This window comes from Pinus tabuliformis, chromosome 6, assembly GCF_031772625.1.
Source record: "Pinus tabuliformis cultivar Carrire ecotype Pingquan chromosome 6, CPIR1, whole genome shotgun sequence".
Taxonomy (NCBI): Eukaryota; Viridiplantae; Streptophyta; class Pinopsida; order Pinales; family Pinaceae; genus Pinus; species Pinus tabuliformis.
Window position 1 is genome coordinate 548,651,780 of NC_142292.1, and position 27,207 is coordinate 548,678,986.

The 27,207-nt window shown below is 41.3% G+C and overlaps 1 protein-coding gene across 1 annotated transcript in view; it reads right to left on the reverse strand.

The window, feature by feature from the left end:
- Positions 1 to 27,207, reverse strand: part of LOC149259688 (chloroplast processing peptidase-like) — a 186,612-nt gene that overhangs the window by 10,922 nt on the left and 148,483 nt on the right. The gene's annotated exons all lie outside the window — the stretch shown is intronic.

Genomic DNA, 27,207 nt, shown 5'->3' on the forward strand with positions numbered 1-27,207 from the left:
TGCATCTTGTTGCTGCCTCTCTGGATTTGGAAAATTTCCTTTGGATTCACTTATGTTGCTCCCTCTCAGCCTCTATGTCCCTTTTGGCTTGAACTTCTCTCCCTACTGAATCACTACAACTGGTAGCTCGATCTACCAAGGAAACTCGCTCACCAAGTGTGTGTTTCTCCAACCCCATTGACCTCCTCTTATAACCTCTCGTTGGTGAACTAACGACCATGATTAGATGCACATCAATGACTAAGATCATCTCTGAGTTGATCCATGTGAGTTTCTAGAGAAATCTCACATTTCTCAATTAATTCCTGTTAATTAATCACTTTTCCTAAGTTAGACGTAGGAAATATTTAATTATTGATTAATTAACTTAACTGAGCCATCTCTAGGTGTTTTCTATTGAAACTTTTTCTCGGTTCTAGAGATCTTGTGTTTCTTAGCCTCTCTGACCAAAGTCGAGATTAGAACACCTGTCCAATGCTACAAAAACTAACAAGATGAACCCGTGAACAAGAGAAACACAAGATATGGTGCTCATTGGCTAAACAATCAATCACTTAAATCAAGATGATGAAATGATACAAATGAGGGCTTGAGTTGTGTACTTATACACAACTCAAAGCTCCATCAGGGTCAGGATGTTCATAGAGAGTTCCTTTTACTTTGATAGGCGTGATATGCATAGATACTCATAGGGACGAGCAACTATATAAGAAGGGGTAGAGCTCAAGCTATAATTTGACCTTTCTTGCTTTACATCCCTTGTCATTCTTTTGCATTTTGATATTTGGTTCATGTTCTTTCTTTTTTACAGTTGCATCAACCTTAGCTATATACAACCCCTTCTTCTCATAGGACAAGGTCAATAGTGAACTAGCACGAGTGACAGACAACAACCAATCAAAAGATGGGACAACAGAGCAAGGGAACGATGACAAATGTTAAGTATCGATAACATGTAATGCTACCATCATCACAACATCCTATTTGTGCCCCTCCTCAATAGTGGAAGAAAGGCCCTAAGGAAGGTCACATTAGACTAGGGGGAAGTGATAACCACCAAGGTGAAGCAAGGGAACAAGTATACAACCAATAGCAGTGCATCATCAAATTCAACGTATGATCCATACTAGAATGCCTTTGAACATGAATACAAAAATGGTTAATATACCCAACAATCATTTATGATAAGATAAGACAATTTTATTAATATCCAACAAATAACCACAAAAGTAAGTCAAGGGGATTAAAAAATACAACCAGTAGGAATACAATGTCAGAGTGCCAATGCAAATCCTACAAAATGCCAACAATAATGCGAAGAAAGAAACCTACATATATGTATAAAATTGTGATGAAGGTACAGTGATACAAAACACTAAGTGAGTTTGTCAAAGACTAGAAAGGTGGACAACCCAACACAAGAAACTATCAAGAGCGAGAGAGAGAGAGGGATATTAGATGATGGGGTTGATGATGTTAAGGTCTCGTGCGTCTGATGGTTGAGGTTGAGGGGACTGTTACCCATCACCTGTGGGTAGTGTATATGGGAAATTTTTTTTCCTAGATGGTCCTCAACTGGTAGCCAGCAACCCCTTGCAGCCCCCAGATAGCTCGATGTGCCATTTTCTCCGCCACTTGAGCCAGCCATTGGCCCCTCGCCCATTTGTTATAAATATATGTTTGAAGGTGGGCCTCCCAAGCCCAAAGGTATGAATTTTCATTGGTATAGTTGAGTAATTTCCTTACTTGTCATGGGCACTTTGAAGCATTAATTGGTGGGGGGATTTGGCGGAAAGAGTGGGTTAGGTTTGTATTCTTGTCTCCATTGCTTGATTTTGTGGTTACCCTCGTATTGTAGTCCTGTGGGATCTCCTTTACTGGCCATTAGCTTTAGGGTTGGCACTACATGGGGAATCCCAATTTTGGTTGCGTGGTCTTGCTTCCTGATACCACCTACATTATTCCTTTACTACTCATTTGAGCCTCGTCCATCTCTTTTCCCATCCAGGTCCACATGTGTTCACTATGTCCACATAGGATTAGCCTCCCCCTCCCCTTGTCCACACCTTGGGTCGGGCCTGGAACGATGCCTCGGGGGTTGATGTAGCTAAAAAGGAAGTTAAAAAGCATAATTTGGCCACTCTTAATAGGAAATGTACCATAAAATGAAAAAGATGGCCGAGATATACAAATTTAGCACGTGGGCAACAACCAAACATGAGCTCTACCCCTTATGCATGGCCATCACCCTGTTTCCTATGGGCCCAAGATGAGCCCCTCCATCATTAAGGAACCCATGATTGTCCCAACCCCTAGTGGGCGATGAACTGCCCTACCTCAAGGGGGTATCCACTGTCACATATTACACATCATGTTCTCTTTCCCTTGAGCCCCGAGCAGTTAACCAAAGAGAAATCCTAAAAGGCAAAAGGCATATGAAGAAGGGTGGAAAAATCAAGGCCAGGGTAACGCATGTACCACGATTGCTCCCTCCTACACATTCATATACCCAGGTGTGGGCTTCCCTTGTTACAGCTACCCAATGTACCTTGACATGTGGTCTGGATGTTACCCCTCACCCCCATTCCATTTCATCATTATATCATTTGCCACCTATCTCTTAAAGGATGTACTATGGACATGCTATCCCCTTTAGAGATTGAAACCACCAAATAGGGTCCTCGGTTAACCCCCTTTTGAGCTTGGAGACTTGTACTTGCCAAAGTCCACTATGGAAGGGCATGCCACTATGAAGTGCTCCATTGATCCCATAACTTAACTTGCAAGCATTATTACTTGATTATTCTAATGTTTGTTGTATTGGAGGGCAAGGGGACGCGTTGGATCTTATGCAGGATTGCAGGTGGGTCTTCATTTAGGGCTTGGTTTCCCTATATGGGTTTCTAGCTCTCTAGAGTGCCACATTGGCACTTGTAGGGTGAGAGTTGAGAGCCATGGGTCTCCACCATAACAGATATTACTTCATGGATCCCCAACAATGTTCATTGATTGCTCATGTTCCACCTTTTGGATGAGGATGATGCACCTGGTCCACCATGCCCAGCCGGCTCCATAGTTGCACCATACACTTGGCAGATGTTCCAGGATGCCTCCCACTGCAAATGGAGGGTTTATGTCATCACTCTGACCCTTACATATGGTTTACAGGCATATTTGATCCATTTGGAGACCCATGAGGTTGTCCTTGTGCCCCCACACCCACTTGGGAGCACCACAGGTTATTGATTAGATAACAAGGGGCCAACCCCTTGTCCACTATGTTTGGAGTCCTTTTCTTCATCATGGCACCCCTTGGACTTCATCAAGCCTCCTCAAAGGCCCAACGACATCACTTTGTTGATCATTTGACCCTCTTAAGAGGCTTACCTTTACATTATTGAGCTAATTGGTGGGTTTGTCACCAAAAGTATTGTTATTATGCACATTATTTTATTTTAGGTGCTAAATTAGGCCTAATTAGCTAAATCAAATTCATTAGGAAGTGTATAAATAGATGAGAGGTGATTCATTTCTCTCATCATCACTTGGATGGATCATACTCTCTTGTGAGATTTTTGCTATTCTCTTTGGAGGACGAAATTGGATGGATGGATGAATTTTGATGTTTGGATATCTTCATTTTTGTCTTGGAGCTTCTATATTGGCATATGATGATAACTGGATATAGTTTTTCTCACATGTAAGTGCTCTTTTAATGATACTTTGTCATTCTTTTCTATGTCAGATAAATGATGCTGGGATTTTCGCTATACTAGGCTGAAATTTTGCTACTTTTCTTGGGTAAATGGGTATAAATTTGTCTTTTATTAGCATTGCATCATGTTATGGGCCATGTTTGAATAAGTGAATGTTCCTAGAGATATTTCATTGAAATTTATCTTGACAATTCATCACATATTGCACATTGAAGTATAAATACCTTGAAGCAGTTTTTCTCATGCCCTAATTGACATGCAAAATTGTTCTAGAGGCCTCCTTGACTGAATGAAACCATCCTAAGCATTGGAATCATCTTGACTCCATTTCTCCCAAAGGATTAGGCACTAGTCCTCCATAGATGATCACTTAAAAACATATTTTTCTCACCTTTAGGTCTAGCCTACATAGGTCACCTAGGGCATCGATTATCTCACAATCCAGCATCCAAATACTTCAATTTTTGGTCCACAATTGAACTGGATTTTGCTCTAGAGGCCCTCCAAATTTGAAGCAATTATGACGGTGGGATCTCCAGATATTGCAAGCCTTAGCTTAGGGACCGTTTCTTGCCTTAGGTTTCCCTTGGCTAGTGACCTCATCTGGATCATTGCATTCCATTCCAAGAAGATTTGTCCATTGATCCTCTTCTCTTCCACAATTAGGTCAAGCCCCTCCTTGAGTGATCAATTCCTCTTACTTGACTTAATTTTGGGTCCACTTGGTCCCGGGTGGTCCCACAACCTTTTGAAGATAATCTCACAAAGACCATTTTGGAACCAAGTTTTCACAAAGGTTTCTAGGACTAGGTCCCTCCTTCATAAGTCTTATTTGCAAACCCTAGCCCTTGAAATCCCCTTGGCCCTTCTTAGAGAGCCTTACACCTTGCTTCTCAAGCAAGTAAACCATACATTTGAGTCTCTCTTGTGAATAGGCCTAAGGAATCACTCCTTACCTCTTCATTGACCCATTCATCTAGTGATTCCCTTCATACCAGGTCTCCTCCCATCAATGAAAGTCCGTAAAGAGTAGGGAGCTTTAGTTGAGGTGACAGTGGGCTATTGCTCCATTGTTGCCCTTGACTTAGCAATTGCCATCCTAGGATCCCCTTCTAGGACCCCTGCTAGTTTGAATGGTAACAAGGACCAAATTGGGCACTAGCTCACGATCAGAGTCTTCTAGAAAAATAGATGATCCACCTTCATTGGATGAGCAAACTAGATGAATGAATGCACTGATCGGAGAGTGGATGAGGTTCATTTGAAGCTAGCTATCTATGAATCATGGTAGGGTTGTTAGTAATCAAGTTGTATCATAGGATAAGAATTTTCTCCTAGCATTACCCATACATGTGGTTAGGTAATAGTGCCAAGTCATCTTCCATGTAAATTAAATTTGACCCAACGTTTTGTTTAAAAACAGAAAAGGCTTCGATCAAAATATACAGAACTTTTTGCAATACCTTTGATTGCCTATTTGAAATGAAGCTCAAATATAAATGAGCACCTCTTCAGTTAACATTGGTATATTTTAATTAAATATGGTTACTCGTATAAATCAAGATGAACCATATCTATGGTTATCAACTTATCTCTACATACAAAATAACACTAATTATGTTTCTGTATAAATCAAGAATAAACAAAACTATAATTCCCCATACAAACAAGGATCAACCATGCTGCTAATAAATATATATGGTTATTTGTATAAACCATCAATGACGGCACTATGAATAGTGAAGCATGGGTACATAATTGACTAAGGTCAACATGCTTACTAAAGTGAATGCATATTTGATCATAATAATAATGATCTAATTTTAAGGTCATGACCAACATAGACACCAAGTTGGTGTATGAGACCCTCTTGATTGTCAGACAAGGGACTTGACTCTAGGCAATGATTTAATTGCTAGAGTCTATAGAGGTGTACATACTCATCCCCTTCTGGATTTGAACCTATGACCTATTAGGAGGAAACACATGTTCTTCACCATTAGGCTTGTTACCCACCAAAAGTGGGTGACCCATAGTAGAAAATTTTCTCCCATTCTGCACATCTAGCCAACCAATCAGCAGCCCCTGATAGCCACCACTAGCTAATGACAATATGCCATTTTATCTTTGCCACCTGCATCAGTCATATTATCTTCTCACCCATCTGGCAAGAGCACATGGAAGAAGGTGGGCTTCCTATCAAAAAAGTACTTTATTCATTTTGCAATCAGGTGCTTATGCTTGTTTGTATTCAGGATTTTGATATGGATTATGGGGTGACTAGGAAGGAGGGGTTTTGAACATGATCTTGTTCCCTCACCTTAAATCGTAAATGTGGTGAAAGAAATGTAACTAGGTTCGATCTTCATAAATTTACTTTTGATATTTGTATTTATTCAAGAAAAGAAATATTATTTTTATTATATTTGTCAATAAGTTTCTTGCTCATTGAAATAGGTCTAACACATGTTAAAGTGCTATAGGTGAGTCAAAGAGTCAAAAGAAATTATGGAAGACCTTAAGGGCATGTTACACTATGTATACTTATGTATTAGAGTCAAAGAATACACCTCCAAGCAAAGTCAAGTCTCCTCCAAGCAATGGCACCATCAAAAGAAGCCATCTGAAGCAAAGAAGTCAAGTCGGCCTAAAGGAGGGACAATCCTCTATATATAGAGGTTGTCCACTCCCTCATAACATCATGAACTCATCTCTGAAATCAGTGAAGTAAAGGAAGCCGAGAAAAGGGTGAACGAAGGACGAAGAAGGAGCCTCTAGTGCAACAAAGAAGGAGAGACACAAACTGAAGTAAACAAGGACTGTTTCTAGGGCAAGCTGCAGTCACACGTGCGAGAAAAAGGAGGGCTGCCTGCGGTCATAACAGCAGAATCTCACAGTTAACACATCTCAACAATTGGGCTAGTAAACTAGGCCTATAAGGCCTCCTACTCAAGCGAAGAAGAAGGGCACTCAAGCGAAGGACAAAAGAGCCTATAACATCAAGTAAACCTCCCACACGTGTGAGAATTTAGGGCTGCGGGACAATAATATCAAGTCTGCACCTACACCTCGAAGAAGGAGCTCATTTGGTCAAGAAGAAGGAGGGGATCATCACAAGGAAAGGAACTCATCAAAAGGTGTCTTTTCTAGAGAAAGTGCAACAAGGTCTATCAACAGTTGAAAGGAGGACGAAGTGTCGGGTAACGAAGTGCTAGAAGGAGAAGGACAAAGTGTCGGGAAGACAGCGTAGAAAGGAGGAAGGACTTGACTTGTGCTTGGAGGATACTCTGGTCAAGGGTCTAGGGTTTGGCATTGATCAATAGAAACTTCAATAAGAGAAATTCACGAAAGGGTTTTCCTCTCTAAGTGAGAGAGGTTTTTCCCTGGCAGAGAGCCAACATCTTGTGTTCTTGTTTCTTGTGTTTTGGTAGCAGTTTGATGAAGTAAACACACACACTAATAATAAGAGGAAGAAGATCAAGCTAACAAAGATAAATTGTAAAAGTGCTTCACAAATTGTTATAAAGTCTAGAAGAATCCTACTATACATCATTCCCCTTGATTTTTCAACATGGTATCAGAGCTAAGGTGACTCATCAAGAAAGGACATCTACAAAAGTTGAAGCATCAAGCCAAGAAGTCTCAATCTCATCAAGACAAGAAAGGACTACAAGAAGACTACAAAGCAAAAGGAGAAGCCTTTTGTATAAAGGCACCTACAAGAAGAGAAAATTAAGGAGGGACCTACATCAAGCAACACCATCTTCAAAAGGAAAACACTACAAGCACAAGTCATCAATCAAGACCATTTGAAGAAAGCAACTTGAAGAACATCAAGATCCAAGGAAGGCAAGCCATCAAGTCTTCAAGAAGAAAGCAAGTCCACTACACCTCAAACGTTAACAAGTATATGTCCCCTTCTGATTATACATCAATGTCTTTTTGCAAAGAAAGTAATAAATTGGATGGGACCACTAACTTCCTTGCATGGAAGAAGAGGACCGATTTACTTCTCAAGGAGAATGAGCTTCTAGAACACATCAAAGGGAATATCACTATCCCTGCTAAGGAACAAACTCAAGCCTTAGCCAAGTACAATAAGGATGAGACAAGAGCTCAAAGGATTCTAATAGAATCCATCAAAGACTCTCTCATTCCTTATGTCTCCAAACTTGAAACATCAAAAGAAATCTATGACAAGCTAATAGAGCTATTCTCGGTAAGCACAACTGGAGAAGTGATATCTCTTCGAAATGATTTGTATAAGATGAAGATATCAAAGGAAGGAATAGCTCCATACTTCATGAAGATCTCTGAGATGAGGGATCAACTTCAAGAGCTAGGAGAAGTCATGTCTGACAGAGAAATGACAATCGTAGTACTCAATGCTCTACCTGAGGATTGGGGCAACTTCACATCAAGCATATATGCAAAGAAGGAAGCTACCCCACTAAGTGAATTATGGTCTCTATGCAAGATAGAGGAAACTAGACTCAAAGCAAAAGAGGATGTGGGATCAAAGGAGCAAGCATTTGCAACCATGGCCAAGAAAAAGGGAAAATTTGGCAAATTTGGTCCACGAAGAACAAACAATAGAGATATGTCCAAAATCCAATGCTTTGGATGCCAAGAATATGGACACTACAAAAGGAATTGTCCAAAACTTAAGAAGGACAACAACAACAAAAGAAAAAGGGAAGAAGCTCACATGACTCAAGAGGTGAAAGAAGAAGAAAAGAAGCAAAAGAAGGAATATCCTCCGGATCTCTACTATGACTAAGTCTACTTCTTTACTTAAAGTCTTCTTTCAAAGTTTTGAGTAATATAGGAGCATGTAGGAATAGAATAAAAATGCATGGCTAGAAACATCTTCTAGAATCTAGAAGCATGATGTACATAGAGTTCAAATTACTCGTGTAGAAGGAACATTTAGAAATAGAACAAAATGCATGGTTAGAAATATCTTCTAGAATATAGGAGCATAGTGTACATATAGCTCAAGATATTCACATAGAAGGAGCATTCCCATTATAAGACCTCATCCATGATAAAAGAATAAGTGATCATGATTGTAAATCCTAGAAGGCCACCATCATCAAAAGAAAGAAACATTTGCAGGATGAGGATCTACAAGATCCTATGACAAGAATCTTCAAAAGAAGGTTCATAAATAAGAGCAGATGTGTCAACAAGAATTCCATTCATGGAATACAAGGAAGAATGATGTGCAGGCAAGAATGGATGAAGCAAAGAAGGGCTACATCAATCAAGAAGGACCATCAAATGAAGCCGAGATGATCAAAGCAGAATCAAGATGAGGTATGTATGCACTAAAAGGTAAAGTCATGTCATCTTATATATTATTAAAGTCATGGGAATAGATCTAAGACATGATCTAGTACAAAAAGATCTCTTTCACCAAAGACATACTCAAGAACATGTACAAGTCAACAAGAGAAGTGCTCACAAAAGGATCATAAGGTTGTTGACTACTCCATGAAGCAAGTGAAGAAGAAAATACTCTCCTAAGGAGTCTAAGATTGCTAACTAAAAGACATGTGAAGAGGAACTGCTGACTAGTTCAAGTAAGCAGGAAAAAGAAGAAATTGCTCTCATGGGAAAGTATAAGGTTGTTATCTAAACAACTCAAGAAGAAGTAAATGAAGAAAGAGATCAAGCATGTGAAGAACACCATGGTCATAAGGAATCACTATCCGACAAGATCCATTAAAGGCATCCCCCAAAAGAAGGCATGACAACTATGACAAAGGAAGAAAAAGATTGAAGGACCCTTGACACTTATGAAGGCCTAGAAGATAGTAAGGTATAGATATATGATTCAACTCTACAAAGATGTCATGATGAAGAGGCCATCCGACAAAAGCGCTATCTAATGTTGAAGCAAGTCAGGATGAAGTCATGAAGGGCTACCAAATCGAAGCATGGAAACAAGCAAGAACAACTAAAGCGTCTATATGATAAGTATGCTAAAACATAGACAAATGACAAAGGAGTAGCCAAATGATGAAAGAACCTGGCACATATCTAGAAGGACACTTTCCATGAAGAAGCAATGACATGACAAAACAAGAAGGAAAGTGATCAATGGCCGGTGCCCTACCAAGAAGAAGTTAGAACAAAGAATTCATGACATCAAAGAAGGAGATCAAGCAGCTAAAGGACCCACGAAGAAGAAGTTGCTAATGAATGGACAAGTCCCTAGCTAAGAGGGAGTTATAACAAGTTCCCACTTACAAAGAAACTTGGACAAGTACCTTGTCAGAGGATACTTGGGCATGTCATCCTCAATTGAGAGGAAGAGATAGACACAACATTCTTGTCTTCACTTGGGAAAAAATAATGGAAGGATTGGGTAATCATTTGGCATCCGATACTCTTTGAGGATGTGTAGGGCATCCAAGACGAGTAGGCAAGAGGATCAATATTCTTTGAGCGATGGGAACCCAAGATAAGAATAGTCCTAGAAGGTCATACTCAATGAACACCCGGGTGGGTATGTACCTTGAAAGACAATGACTAAGGTGTGTATAAGTCATTGGTATCGCCAACATTGTGCTCTGATCTATTGAGATATAGAGTTGTCAGTCAAGGCCTTGCTGTGGAAATAATGTTGGTTACTATGATGCTATAATAGAGGGATTGCCAATTCGGTTTCTCTTATGTGAATTCTTCAAGATTGAAAAATAGCCAAACACCTTGTAATGTTGTATGAATACCTCCCTAGTTAAGAGGGAATGTTGAAGGAAATGTAACTAGGCTCAGTCTTCATAAATGTACTTTTGATATTTGTATTTATTCAAGAAAAGAAATATTATTTTTATTATATTTGTCAATGAGTTTCTTGCTCATTGAAATAGGTCTAGCATATGTTAAAATGCTATAGGTGAGTCAAAGAGTCAAAAGAAATTATGGAAGACCTTAAGAGCATGTTACACTATGTATACTTATGTATTAGAGTCAAAGAATACACCTCCAAGCAAAGTCAAGTCTCCTCCAAGCAATGGCACCATCAAAAGAAGCCATCCGAAGCAAAGAAGTCAAGTCGGCCTAAAGGAGGGAAAATCCTCTATATATAGAGGCTGTCCACTCCCTCATCTCTGAAATCAGCGAAGTAAAGGAAGTCGAGGAAAGGGTGAACGAAGGACGAAGAAGGAGCCTCTAGTGCAGCAAAGAAGGAGAGACACAAACCAAAGTAAACAAGGATTGTTTCTAGGGCAAGCTGCAGTCACACGTGCGAGAAAAAGGAGGGCTACCTGCGGTCATAACAATAGAAACTCACAGTTAACATATCTCACCATTTGGGCTAGTAAACTAGGCCTATAAGGCCTCCTACTCAAGCGAAGAAGAAGGGCACTCAAGCGAAGGAGAAAAGAGCCTATAACATCAAGTAAACCTCCCACACGTGCGAGAATTTAGGGCTGCAGGACAGTCATATCAAGTTTGCACCTACACCTTGAAGAAGGAGCTCATTTGGTCAAGAAGAAGGAAGGGATCATCACAAGGAAAGGAACTCATCAAAAGGTGTCTCTTCTAGAGCAAGTGCAACAAGGTCTATCAATAGTTGAAAGAAGGACGAAGTGCTAGGTAATGAAGTGCTGGAAGGAGAAGGACAAAGTGTTGGGAAGACAAAGCGCAGAAAGGAGGAAGGGCTTGACTTGTGCTTGGAGGATACTCTGGTCAAGGGTCTAGGGTTTGGCATTGATCAATAGAAGCTTCAATAAGAGAAATTCACGAAAGGGTTTTCCTCTCTAAGAGAGAGAGGTTTTGCCCTGACAGAGAGCCAACATCTTGTGTTCTTGTTTCTTGTGTTTTGGTAGCAGTTTGATGAAGTAAACACACACACTAATAATAAGAAGAAGAAGATCAAGCTAACAAAGATAAATTGTAAAAGTGCTTCACAAATTGTTATCAAGTCTAGAAGAATCCTACTATACATCATTGCCCTTGATTCTTCAACAAAATGGGGGGCTAATCTTCGATCCTAGTCCAATGGGACCTCCCCTATTGGCCCAATGGGTATAGGAAGGGCACTACTTGGGAAGCCTTGATTGAGATAGTGTGTTCCATCTATCCCTATTCCATACATACCACTTCCCATCTTACATTAAAAGCCCACGTTCCACATCCATTCCTCGGGTTCATCTGACCATTGGTTCTCTGGGATTTGGTACCCATACATCCACATACCTGTGTAGGGCTCGAAACATTGCCCTAGGAGGTTGATGTAGCTAAAAGAAAAAGAAAGAGCATATAATGGCTACAAGCAAAATAAAAGAAAGAACATCAAAATTCAAACGATGGTGGGGACATACACATTAGCATGTGGGTAAAAGCCTAGCATGAGCTCTACCTTACTCATTATGGCCATTTAGTTGCTCCTATACATCATGAAAGGAACACTTGCATGTCCCAAACCTGATGGGCAATGAGCTGCCTCATCATTAAGGGGTTATACAACTGCTATACATCATACAAAGCAAGCTCTATCCCTTTGAGCTACAAGCAGTAATACAAAGAAAAATTAGGCAAAAGCAAAAGGCACACAAGAGGGGTGGAAAAATGAAAGCCGAGTTTGTAACTCATGCATCTACAAATGCTTCCTCCTCACATCTATATACTCAAGATGTGGTTCCTGTCATGTTGGTCTCTTTGAGCATGGCACTTGGCCATAAAGTCTTCTCCCCTCTATACCATCATTATTCACTAACACCTATCTATTGAAGAGTGGACTAAAGAAATGTTACTTCCCCTTATGGGCTGAAAACATCTAATAGGGTTGCCCTTTAACCACTCCTACCTAGGGAGGAAACACCATTGCAAGTTCATGGTCCTAATTTTGGAAGGGAAGTCTCATTTCAAGTGTTAAATAGCCCTTTACATTCAAGATTGGTTCACTTAGATGAAAAAATGATTATTGTACCTAATGACTGGTTATTTTCACTAGAATTTATGTTGTAATTGTCAGGTGGTTCAACAACCCAGACTTTGGGCACCTTACCCACAGGTACCTAAACCATTTGAGAAGTATATTGGCACCCACAAGTGAAGTGTTCAAATCCTTGGGGCTCCAAGTAGTAGCGACACATCACATCTTCTGCACCCAAAACGTTCTGCCACTTTGCACTATATTTGATGATTCTTCAGAATGATGCACCTGGACCAGCATGCCCCCAGGCTGACCTTTGGTGCCCCAAACTGGATTTTTAGGTCTATAGAGGGATTTTGATAGAGATTTGAGGGACAACCCTCACATCATGCTTTTTAGAGGCTTCCACATCACTCAAGACACCTTAGAGCCTCAACGCATGCCACATGGAGCTCTATGCATGGATGACGTTAGCCTTTCTAGGCCTTATGGCGCACACGTGTGGGCTAGTCACTTGATTTATGTCTAAGCTAGTGGGTTGGATTGTAACCCAATGCATCATTATGATTTTACTGGTTTTCCTAGGGGATTTTAGGCTAATTAAAATCTATTCCTCATATAAATAAAGGAGACAACTATTATGTTTCTCATCATCAGTACTTGTGAATTGTACCTTCTCTTCTTGAGCATTTTGATCTCTTTTCCTATTGGAGAAATGTGATCTATGGAGCAAAATTTGTCTTGGAAATATTGTCTTGCCTTTGGAGAAGTTAACTTGGATTGAAGATCAGATTGTTCATGCTTATTATCTTGTAAGTGCTCTTTTGTTGAAATTTTCTGATTTCATGTCTAATGTATGGAATAAATTGATGATCTAGGTTAAATTTTGACCCCTTATTTCATTGAAGATCAATTTTATGGAAGCTAGGTCATATTATTGCATGCATCATTCATAGTATGTGAATGGAAATCCCCTTGGTGATCTTACATTAGCTTTCCCAAGCGAATTTCAATCCCTCATGTTGCACACATTTTGTCAAAGTTCCAAGGAAGTAGTTGTACCATATCTTTCAAAGGATTAAGATAATCAACCATCAACTTCTTGAGTCATTGTAAACCCATTCTACAAAATTTGTAATCTAAATGATGCTAGTAAGACCATGTATGTATGTAACAACCTAGGTAAGCCTATTATTTTGGCGACGAATTTCATCCTAGGAGGTTTTTCGTCTCACTGATTTATTTGTGTTTCTAAACACGGATGATCGGCAAAGTTTTTCCCTTCAACCTCACCCCAAAGCTAGGGTGAAATTTATCATCAAAATCTTAGGTGAGTCCTAGTGTTCTGGTCGAGACTTTTGTAAAAGTGATTTGGGAATAATTTAAGCTAATTGGCTAAATTATTTTATTACAAGTTACTTGGTCTACTAGATCATATTGTGTCGCAAAATTTGGTAAGTTATTTGAGGGTCTATAACGAACAGGTATTCCACCTTTGAGGGTTGAATTTGTAAAATCTTATGTAAAAAAAAATATTTTAGTGCATGGTCCCTCATACTTGGACACCATGGTTAAAATATTTGAGGGTTGAAAAATAATTAATCCCCTCACGTGTCAATTAATTATTTTTTCTGGAAAAAATAAAATTAAATCCTAAACTAAAAAATTAATTAATTAAAGTCAAAAATTTAAATGTTAGAGAAATTAAATTCTCCAAGTAGTAAAATTCGTGGGTCTTAAAAAGAATAATTTTTGGAGGTCCCCCACCCAGTGTTTTAAAAAACAACTGAGCCGGCTTGGATTTGGCTGAGTTGACCGAGCCATACCCCTAGCCGGTCCAGCTCAACAGAAAAACCGGTCCCATGGCCAGTTTGTTATCGAATCGGCTGAGCCGGTCACTGACTCAGCCAGACCCGAGTTAAACCGGCCAGCGATGCCCATCAATGTCTTTTGAAGGGAAAAACGGACCACAAACTTAATTCTAATTTGGTTTTAGGTTATCTTTAACTCCCAAGCCTATAAAAGCTACCCAACCACCTCACATTTCCTCACAGCTATCTCATTGCATTTGTGTGAGAAACTGTGAGGAGTTTGTGAAGAGTTGCGGAGTTTGTTTTTGGAGCAGCAGTGAGGAGTCTTGGGCAATCATTGGAGCAGCAGTGAGAAGCTTCTTGGGTAGCCATTGGAGCAACATTGAGGAGTTCGTTTGTTGGAGCAACATTGAGGAGGCGGTTTGTGCCTAGAGGTATTTTTTTTCACTTCTAAAATCTGTTTTTGCTTGTTTTTTTGTGCAAATCTAGAAATTGAAAACAATAATTTTTCTAAAAGAAATGAACATTGAAGCATTATTTTTATGTTTTGTTTTCAATTTCAGATTTTTTCCTTTCATTTCCAAGTCCAAATATCAGAAAATGGCTCCTAGAATGAAAGATGTTGCTTGGGCATATGCTGAAATGATTGATAATCAAATGCATTGCAAATTTTGTCATAGAAAAATTAAGGGCAGTGGAGAGGGCATTCATAGGCTGAAGCAACACTTGGTTGGTGTTAGAGGGCAAATTACTCCATGTGAAGCACTATCAACACAAACTGGGGAGATTAGGAAGGAGTTGCTAGATAAATTTGAGAAGTCTGAGCAAGAAAATGCTAGGCAAAAAGAAATAGATGATAAAATTGGGAGGAAGAGGAGTATAAAACAAATGATGGCTGCCAACCCCAATTTTGATTATGAGGGCTCTTCATCTATCCCTTGCACTGATGCATCCAACCCCTTTCGCTATGTTCCTCCCTCTTTGGAGTCTATTCAAGAAAAGGGTAAGGGTAAAATGAAAAAGAAGGGTGATATCAAAAGTTATTTCACACCCTCCTCTCCCTCTGATAGTGCACATGGTCCTCAAGCTAATAGAGGTCATATGCAACCCACTTTAGATGACCATTGGAAGAAAGAATTGAGAGAGACTGCCTGTGATTACATAGCTAGATGGTGGTATGATGTTGATATCCCCTTCAATGCTTCTCGTTCACCATATTATGAACCTATGTTTGATGCCATATTTGTTGCTGGAAAGGGCTTCAAAGGCCCTACTATGCATGAGTTAATGGGATCCCTTTTGCAAAAAGAATCTTCCACCATTGATGAATATTTGAAAGATTTCAAAAGCTCATAGTCAAAAAGAAGGTGTACCATCATGTCAGATGGATGGACTGATCAAAGAAACTGTACCATCATAAACTTTCTTATCTTTTGCCCACAAGGAACCATGTTTCTAAAATCAGTTGATGCATATGATAGGGTGAAAGATGCACAATTGTTGTTTTAGCTTTTATATGAAGTTGTTGAAGAGATGGGGGTGGCTAATGTTGTTCAAATTGTGAAAATTCCTGAATCTAACACACCAGAAACCCCTACTGCAATTACTGGTTTACAATTTCTTACTTGTTCTTTACATTAACAAGTTATTTAATTGCATAAACGTCGAAGTAAACACTATTGCAGCCTTCACAAATATACAGATCATGCATTGAAATAAACAGAGACAATAACATAAGGGACACCATTATTTTTGGACAATCGTCCCCGGGAAAACCCAATTCGGGAAAACCGGTGCAACATATAGAGGGTTTGTATTATTAAGCAGATTTTGTGAATACAACTAGGGTGCCAAAAATGGCTCACCCAACAAATAATATCCTTGGCAATAGTACCTCTATCTGGAGACAGATATTTTGGCAAATCAGCAAACGGATGATCAAACCCCATAGTGACTCCAACTGTTCCCTATGCTGGACAGCGAAAGCTGCTCCAAGCACTGCTCTGGAACTGCATCACTCCTCCAGGAGCTACGTCACCCTCTCCCGGCTCAGAATCTGCTGATCTGCTCCCAATCTGCCCCACAAAATCTCCCCAGTGCTGCCTCTGAGGCCCAGCGTCAGCCTCTACGTCCTCTGTGTCAGCCCTCTGCGTTCTCTGCGTCAGCCCTTCTAGGGCCTGCGCTGTCTCTCTTGGCACTACACTACTATGTATTCTTCAACCTCAGATGAAAATCCCTTGCTGAACTACCCCTCGCCGCTACTCTGATCACTAACTCGATTTCCTCAGCAAACCTTGCCCAGAAAATCAAATTCTTTGATCACTTGGTGTATCTCCAATTGACCCTCAGGCCTCTTCTTATACTTCTCCTGTTGACGAATCAACGACCGAGAATAAGTCCCTAATCAACGACTAAGATTAGAACTAGCTTGATCCTCGTCACTTAGAACTTTCTCACCCATATTTTATTAATACACATTAATATTTTTAGTTTCCTAAGTTTAGACTTAAGAACTCATTAAAAATATTAATTATTTTAATAACTCCTCATCTGGGTGGAATTTGTCCAAATGATTTCTGGGTCTTGGAGATCTCATGTGCCTTAGCGTTTCCACTAAATTTCATGGCTAGAGCAGATCCAATGCTACCCAAAATCAACACTCCCTCTTAGCGAGGAATGTGCTCTAGCAATGCTTCACCATAGAAGCATCACATCGATCCTCTGCATCGGTCCTCTGCGCTGATGCTTGGCCTGCTGCCCTACATCCATAGCACTGCTACCCATGACACTGCCACTGCCACTGCTACATCTATACTGCACCTCCCTCTCAACATGTTGCCCATAGCATTGCCACTGCTAACTGCTGCATTGCAACTCAATTACCGAGAAGTAAGTAACTGAATTCACCCAATTGCTGACAACCTAGTCAGTCTGGAAGCCTCGTGATGATGAAGCTACCTCTGCTGCTATCCTGTGCTCCCTTTGCTGCCACTGCGCTACTACAAAATTCTACACTCTAGCACTGCCTTGTCGCTCCATCACACCTTTCTCCACCCGATCCCTGTCATTGTGCTACTGTCTTTAAGGGCTCCCGTAGCCGTATGTGATCCAAGAGTTTGGGCACCTCAAGGATCCTGTCCCATTTTTGTAGTCCTTTCGACTACAGCTCCATGTCTCCCCACCTCTTCTTTAGAGGCGCATGAGCACTCATGGCACAATTGTCATCAATCTCGAAATCCTTCTTCGGCTTTGCTGGAGCAGCCTTTCAGTCAGAAGCTTCTCCCTTGCCTTTCTTCCTGGGGCATTGAGAGGCATAATTTCCCAGCTCCCCACAGCTAAAGCACTTGACCTTGGAGATGTCTTTCTTCTTCCTCTGCTGTAGTCCCTATTGTCCCGCTGATGCGAGAGCTACATCCTCCTCCTCCTCCTCCTTCTTGATTCGAACTCCCTTATCGCTACTCCCTGCCTTGGTCAATCTCCTAAGCTCTTCCTGTCGAAGAGCTGCTCACATCTCCTCCCAACTGGGGAGAGTTGCTCTACCCAAAATACTTTGGACAAACGTCTCCTAGTGTTAGGGTCCCACCCTAACCCCCTTATTTATGTAATGGGATCACGTCATAGTCAAGAGTCAATGAAGCCCATATTAATAATTGTAAGTGGTTAACCCGCAATCAATGACGGGACCATAGTTAGTTGCAAATGGGCCGTAGTATTAGATAGATGGTATTAATAAAATCCACGGTATTGATCCGTGGTATTGCATGTATGAGTCATATATAAAGGATAGAGACTCCCTGCGAGGAGCATCGTGTCTTATTTGGTAATCGAGCTCTGCTCTATCGGAGGTTGCCCCCTCAAAGAGGCAAGTGAACATTACTCTCTGAATAATAAAATCATTGCTGTTCTGTGTTCCGGGTATCTTCTCTTCGCATATTCTGTATTTGGGTATCGTTTTGCAGGTTAAGAGCATAACACCTAGTCCTTGGTGACTGCATTTAGGGCAGTCCTGACCATGAACTCTAGATTCGGTGTAGACCCCATGGAAGTAAGCTGGTCACAAATCCCTTGCAACCTGAGAAGGAATGGATCTATCTCCTCTCCTTTCTACATCTGATATTGCCTCAGCTGATTCTCCAATAACATCTTCCACTGCACGGAAGAGCCCTGGTATAAGGTGGCCAGCGTCTGCCACATCTCCCTTGCTGTGTTTTTATCAGCAATATGTGGTATTACATGATCCTTGACCCCGTCTAGGATCATGCATTTTGCATTGCCTGGGCCTCCTCATACTTCTTGGTTGCTTCAGCGTCAGTCGGGACAGCTACTACTCTCAAGGCATAGTCGTTGATGCAACGATTATCCAGGATTGCCAAGATCCTGGCCTTCCAGATGACAAAATTGGAAGCCTTGTACAATCTATCCTGATCCCTCAATCCGTTCACTGCCATCTCTGCTCCTCTTCTCTTGACTCCCTCTGAATCCTGATTTCCCTCTCAGAAATCCTCTGGCCAACCATCAAATCACTCCTCTCCAATCCTCCAATGCCGCTGCAACCCAATCTAGATTTCTGCTTCCCTCTACCTTGGTTCAATCTCCTTAGACACTGTTCTGCGCCGACAGAAACAATGTCCCACCATATCCTCAAATCAAAATCTGCACAACTCCCTTAGCCCCGGCAACTCGAAGAATCTGAGCCCTTCAGGCTCTGCGCAATCTTTGTGTGGGCTGAATCTGCTCCTCCCGGCCAACTGCGTCAATCCTTCCTAGCTTAGAAAGATGACATGGCTTTGCGTGAGTCTGATTTACCCTCCTCTGCCTCTGCACTAGCCCTGATGGCTAACGCAGCTACTGCGTGGGTTCCTCCCAGTTACTACGTCTTCCTCTCCCGGCTTAGAATGTTGACGCAGGCACTGCATGAGCCTCTACGTCACTCCTCCTTCTGCCTCTCTAGCTCTGGAACAACGCTCTCTCGGGACAGTTGCTTCTCTACTGCAAACTCTCAGATTCTCAGTTGGTGTCTTCAGTCACCTATGATCTGCAATCACTCCGTTACCCTGTGAAAATTCTTGAATCTATCAGATCAGAAACCCCTACTGCAATTACCGGTTTACAATCTCCTACTTGTTCTTTACATTAACAAGTTATTTAATTGCATAAACATTGAAGTAAACACTACTGAAGCCTTCACAAATATACAGATCATGCACTGAAATAAATAGAGACAATAACACAAGGGACACCGTTATTTTTGGACAATCGTCCCAAAAAACCCAATTTGGTAAAACCGGTGCAGCATATAGAGGGTTTGTATTATTAAGCAGATTTTGTGAATACAAATAGGGTGCCAGAAATGGCTCACCCAACAGAGAATATCCTTGGCAGTAGTACCTCTATTCGAAGACAGATATTCCGGCAAATTAGCAAATGGATGATCAAACCCCACAGCGACTCTAGTTGTTCCCTATGCTGGACAACGAAAGTTGCTCCAAGCACTGCTCTGGAACTGCGTCACTCCTCCAGGAGCTACGTCACCCTCTCCCGGCTCAGAATCTGCTGATCTGCTCCCATTTTGCCCCACAAAATCTCCCCAGTTTTGCCTCTAAGGCCTAGAGTCAGCCTTTGCGGCTTCTGCGTCTCACTGTGTCAGCCCTCTGCATCCTCTGTGTCAACTTTACGACCTCTGTGTCAGCCATTCTAAGGCCTGCACTGTCTCTTCCGACACTGCGTTGCCTTTCTACTATGTATTCTTCAGCCTCTGATGAAAATCCCTTGTTGAACTACCCCTCGCTGCAACTTTGATCACTAACTCGATTTCCTTAGCAAACCTCGCCCCAAAAAATCGAATTCTTTGATCACTTGGTGTATCTCCAACTGACCCTCAAGCCTCCTCTTATACTTGTTGATTTTTGGTAGCATCGGATGTGCTCTAGCCTTGAAATTTGAAGGAGAGGCTAAGGCACATGAGATCTCCAAGACCAAGAAATCGTTTTCAGAAATTCCATCCGGATGAGGAGTTATTAAAATAATTAATATTTTTTAATGGGTTCCTAAATCTAAACTTGGAAAAATAAAAATATTAATGGGTATTAATAAAGATAAGGGTGAGAAACTTCTACGAGACGAGGATCAATTCTGTTTTAATCTTAGCTGTTGATTAGGGACTTAATCTCGGCTGTTGATTCATCAACCAGAAAAGTATAAGAGAAGACTTAAGTGTCATTTGGAGATACACCGGGAGATACTCAGTATCTCAAGGAAATTCAATTCTCAAGGAAGAGGAGATAGATTTCAGAGGGAGTTGCAGGGTGGAGGAAGAGGAGGCCTTCAGTAACAGGCCGTGATCAAGGAGGAGGTGACGCAGCGGCAGTGGAAGACAGCGCAAAAAGAGAGACGCAGTCTAGAGGAGAGATGCACGCTGACGCAGAGGGACGTAGAGCCACTCAGAGCCACGCTGGTTCAATCAGAGTGACGTAGAAGTGGGAGCAGGGTCTCCAAAGTGTCAGATGGTCTGATAGGGAAAGTCTCAGGTGTTTTCTTTCAGTTTCACTGTAAAATCATTCCTTGTAAAAGCAATTGCCGTTGAAGATTAATAAAGCCCTCATCTGCTGCACCAGTTTTCCTGCATTGGGTTTTTCCGGAGACAGTTGTCCAAAAATAACTGTGTTGATGTGATTGATTCTTGTGCATGTATTTTTCTCTGGGTAATTGTGTGATAACTGCAGTAGAATTTATTTTAATATTTGCTGAAGGAATTTCGTAAATAATTTATTGAGAATAATAAGGAGGTGAAATAAATCAGTCCCTGTAGTGATAGAATTTCAGTTTAGAAATTTTCACATGGTATCAGAGGAGAGATCTGACAACAGGAACGGAAAATCGATTATGGGTCAAGAGCATTGTGCAGAGTCATCCACTCAAGGGGACTCGCGTAGATTTCCAGAAAAATGCACAAGGGACGAATATTCTTGCAAGCTCTGCCTCCTCGGAGGTTTGGTATATAGACAGTGGAGCTTCTTGGCATATGACAGGAATCCGAGAATGTTTTTCAGATTATCAGGAAGAAAGAATGAATTTTTAGATCACCATGGGGAATAAGGCAAACTGTACTCCAGTAGGAAGAGGTACCATAGTTTTTCAAACCGAAGCAAAAGAGCGACTTCGGGCAACCAATGTGTTGCATGTGCCGGGATTGGAGATGAACTTACTTTCCGTATCTCAACTTCAAAACAAGGGCTATAACGTTTTCTTCATTAAGGAGAAAGCATATGTCAAACACCCAAGTTGGAAAAAGAAGGCTCAGATTGGAATAAGAAGTAACAAGTTGTACAGGTTACAACTAGAATCACCAATGGCATTGATAGGCAGTAATGGAGACAAAGACTTGAATGAGCTATGGCATAGGAAGATGGGACACTTACACCATGGGGCTATGAGAATTCTCAAGAAAACAGTATCAGGAGTTCTAGAACTAAGTATTGAACAGGATGATGTATGCAGAGGGTGCGCTCTGGGCAAGTATGCCAAAACTGCGTTTTCCAGAAGTAACAATAGGGCGAAGAGTGTGCTAGGATTGATACACTCAGACATCTGCGGACCGATGTCCACAAAAGCTCTTAGTGGTGCCGAATACTTCGTCACCTTCATCGATGACCATTCCAAGAAGACTTGGATCTACTTTCTGAAAACCAAGGATGAGGTTTTCGGTCGATTCAAAGAGTTCAAGGCTCTAGTGGAGAATCTGACAGGAAAGAAGATAAAAGTGTTGCGCTCGAACAATGGTGGAGAGCATGTTGATAAGGACTTCACTGATTTTTGCGCTAAAGAAGGCATCAGAAGAGAGTGGACAACTCCCTACAATCCGAAGCAGAATGGAGTAGCAGAAAGGAAAAACAAGACTATTGTGGAAGCAACTAGGGCAATGCTGTATGATCAGGATATGCCTAAATTCCTGTGGGCAGAAGCATGCAGCACAATAGTTTATGTCCAGAACAGGACTCCTCACAGGGCATTGGGCAAAATCACTCCGGAGAAGGTCTTCACTGGGAAGACACCTGAAGTCCGTCATTTCAGGATATTTGGGAGTTTAGCTTATTGCCATATACCCAAAGAGAAAAGAAAGAAATTAGGTCAAACCGCTGAGAAAGGATATCTTGTCGGATATAGCGAGAATGCTAAGGCATATAGAATCTATCTTCTAGGGAGTAGGAAAGTAGTAGTTCAGTGGGATGTAAAGTTAATGGAGGATAGAGCTTTCAGAAAATCCCGAGAAATGTCTTCCGAGGAGTAGTTGAAAGACGAGTCATTGGTCAGACCACTTCAACCAGTGGAAATTGGTATCAAAAATCCTCCTGAAGACAAAGCTTCAGAACAAGAGGAATCTCAGGAAGAAGAGGAGTTGATAGATGTACCTACTACCAGTGGAAGAACGAGCCGGGAACTCCGACAGATTCTACGGGATGCAGAAGACTTCATTGGTGCACCCAGGAAAGGGAGCGAAGACAGCCAGACAGATACCAGGGCTTAGTACCTCAGGTTGGGGAACCTTCTAGTTTTCAGGAGGTCGTTCAGCATGAAGTATGGGTGGACGCTATGGTGGAGGAATACAACTCTATAATGGTCAATGATGTCTGGGAAGTGGTACCTAGGCCTTATACATATCAGTGGTAGGTTCGAGATGGGTCTACAAGGTCAAATACGCTGCAAACGGCAATGTGGAGAAATACAAAGCTAGGTTCGTGGCTAAGGGGTATGCTCAGAAGGAAGGAATAGACTATGGAGAAACCTTTGCCCCAGTAGCCATGTATACTTCTATTAGGACCGTGATATCTCTTGCAGCGTAGATGGGGTGGGAAATTCATCAGATGGATCTCAAGATGACATTCTTGAACGGGGTAATAGAAGAGGAAGTATACATTGAACAACCAAAAGGTTATGAGACACATGAGAAGAAATATCATGTACGTAGATTAAAGAAAGCCTTGTATGGGTTGAAACAGGCACCTAGGGCATGGTACAGTCGAATTGATGGCTACTTGCAGAAGATGGGGTTCGTCAAAAGTGATGTAGACCCTAATCTCTACTATCTGGTTGTAGAGAATGAACCTCTAATCCTAGTGTTATATGTGGATGATTTCTTCCTAACAGGATCATCCAGGCTCATCAAAGACTGCAAGAAGAACCTAGCCACAGAATTCAACATGAAGGATTTGGGACAGATGCATTATTTTCTGGGGTTGGAAGTTTGGCAGCAGAAGGGTGTGATCATCCTAGGACAAGGGAGATATGCTACAAAAATCTTGAAGAGATTCAGGATGCAGGACTGTAGACCTATGGCTACTCCAATGATCACCAACTAGAAGAAGATTGATGCATTAGAAGATAAAGATGTTGATCCCACCTTGTACAAGCAACTTATAGGGCCCATGATGTATCTGGTCAATACCAGGCCAAACATTTGTTACGATGTCAACACCCTCAGTCAGTTCATGGTAGAACCTAAAAGGGCGCACTAAGTAGCAGTCAAACATGTTCTCAGGTATATACAAGGAACAATCGAACATGGACTATTGTACACCAGAGGCAATGACATCAGGCCAAGTGGGTTCACCGACGCAGATTGGGCTGGAAGTTCAGTAGATCGGAAAAGTACAACTGGGTACTGCTTCAACGTTGGATCAGGAATGACCTCCCGATGCAGTAGGAAACAAAAATCTGTGGCTCTGAGCTCAGTTGAAGAAGAATATATGGCAGCTAGCACAGCTTCGTGCAAAGCCATATGGCTTAGGAAATTGCTTGTGAATCTATTTAGGAGAAGGATGGAAGTGATTATGATCGTGTGTGATAATCAGAGTTGCATCAAGCTCTTTGAGAATCCAGTATTTCATGATCGGTCGAAGCACAATGATATCAGGTGTCACTTTGTCAAGACTGTGTCCAGCGAGGGGCAGTACAGTTGAGGTACACTCCTACAGGAGAACATGTGGCAAACATCCTCACCAAGGCTATAGGAAGAACAACATTTGTTCATTTCAAGGAGAAGATGTGGATGGTAAAGAATCCATTTCAATAATGGATAAGTATCAGAAGTTGCAGTGCAGTAGTTAGCAGTGGCAGTGCTATGGGTAGCATGATGCAGCAGGTTGAGAGGGAGCTGCAATACAGGAGCAGCAGTGGCAGTGGCAGTGTCATGGGCAGTGGTACAGGAAGCAACAATGCAAGGGATGTGAGGTAGCAAGCCAAGCATCAGCACAAGTATCGATGCAGAAGATCAATGTGATGTTTCTATAGTGAAACATTACTAGAGCACATTTCTCGCTAAGAGGGAGTGTGATTTTTGGTAGCATCGGATGTGCTCTAACCTTGAAATTTGGACGAGAGGCTAAGGCACATGAGATCTCCAAGACCCAAAAATCGTTTTGAGAAATTCCATCTAGATGAAGAGTTATTAAAATAATTAATATATTTTAATGGGTTCCTAAGTCTAAACTTAGGAAATAAAAATATTAATGGGTATTAATAAAGATAAGGATGAGAAGCTTCTAAGAGACGAGTATCAAGTCTGTTTTAATCTTAGCCGTTGATTAGGGACTTAATCTTAGTCGTTGATTCATCATCAAGAAAAGTATAAGAGAAGACTTGAGGGTCATTTGGAGATACACCGACAGATACTCAATATCTCAAAGAAATTCAATTCTCAAGGAAGAGGGGATCGATTTCAGAGGGAGTTGTAGGGTGGAGGAAGAGGAGGGCTTCAGCAACAGGTAGTGATCAAGGAGGAGGTGACACAGGGGCAGTGGAAGATAGCACAAAAAGAGAGATGCAATCCAGAGGGGAGACACAGAGCCTATGCAGTCTAACCCAGAGGGACACAAAGCCACTCAGAGCCACGTTGGGTCAATCAGAGTGACACAGAAGTGGGCACAGGGTCTCCAAAGTGTCAGATGGTCTCAGAGGGAAAGTCTCAAGTGCTTTCTTTCAGTTTCTCTGTAAAATCATTCCTTGTAAAAGCAATTGCTGCTAAAGATTAATAAAGCCCTCATTTGCTGCACCGATTTTCCCGCATTGGGTTTTTCCGGGGACAATTGTCCAAAAATAACTGTGTCGATGTGATTGATTCTTGTGCATGTATTTTTCTCTGGGTAATTGTGTGATAACTGCAGTGGAATTTATTTTAATATTTGCTGAAGGAATTTCGTAAATAACTTATTGAGAATAATAAGTAGGCGAAATAAATCAATTATTACAGTGATAAAATTTCAGTTTATAATTTCTCACAATACTTTTCCTGTTGACGAATCAACGGCTAAGATTAAGTCCCTAATTGTTAAAATTGGAAACTAGGGCCAAACTCCATGGGGGTCTACTTATTCATGGCAACTGATATTTTTCTTGGATTCCTCTCGTCGAGAGGTGTAGGATTGATCTAAACATCATCCGATTCCGACATGTATTCATGGAGATATAAATTTATTTGTGTTATGGGACAATTCGTCATGGTTGGCCAGCAACTAAATTGCCCCCACTTATACTCAACGTTTTAGTATAAAAAGAGGTGGCTTGTTAGTCATTTGGACACTCACACTCTTGTGATCTCTCTTCATTCTATTTTGGGTTTGATGAAGATGAGATCTAGAGAGAGTGCCCTAGGTGATACGCTGCCCTATGGAGAAGCCCTAACAACCTAATGGAGAAGTCTAATACGCAGCAAGAAGAGGCACTAAGGAAAAGCCTTAACGCTGATATAGTAGAAGCCTAACGTTGTCATGGAGGACAGCTCTTATGGCGGAATCTACACAAGGTTCCACGCTGTCCTAAATGGGACCTTTTTACACAGCAATAAGAAGCCTAAGTATGCTACCCTAAATGCTGTCATGGAGCAAGGGTTCTAACACTGTCATGCTCTAAATGTAGAGATCCTAAGAAGCTGCCTAAACTCTGTCCTAGAAGTATCATGGCTGCGGATCAATAAAGGTCTAACGTTTCTAAATGCTGGCCTTATTCCACGGTAAAAGAAGGGCTCCAACCGCAGCCCTCCTAGGAGATATAATCCACAGTCATTGAGGGTCTCTAAGCAGTAAGAGATGGATTCATGTATGCTGGAAATACCACAGCTATATGATGCCTCTAGACTGCTGTTCTAAGCTTGGATGAGGTTTAGTTGGGAGCAGCTGTCATTAGATTAGAGGGCTAAGAAGCTAACTATAGCCTAGCTGCTTTGCTAGGCTGAAAGCCATAGCAAGCAGCTAAGGCTTGTATGCATTTGCAGCAAGAGCATAAGTATTACAACAGCATGATGTATTGCAATTTGCAGCATATGTGACAGTGAGGATGGGTGCAACATTGGTACAACATGGTGATGATGAGCATGGATGTATAGCAGCAGCACGATGCATTGCAGCAGCTTGTTGATGATGGGTACAACATGATGATGAGGTACTACTCAATAATGGGAGCAACATAGTGATGAGAGCAGCTCAGTGATTGGGTTCAGCGCTGTGTCAAGTGAAGCATGATGATGAGGTGCAACCAATGTTACCAGACACGGAATCGGCAATAAATTGGCGAGCCAAAAGAGCGAAAGTTTTAATCGGATCGGGAAAAAATCGGGAAAAAATCGGCAAATTCATTAAATAAAAATATACACATATATTGAATTAAAAAAACCATTTTTCATTAATATTGGGTAAAGGTATGTCCAAACAATGCATAATATCAATAGATGTCCAAAATATCATGAATAAATAAGTATCTCATATATGTTATGAGTCCACACATGATCCAAAGCACTGAGTCT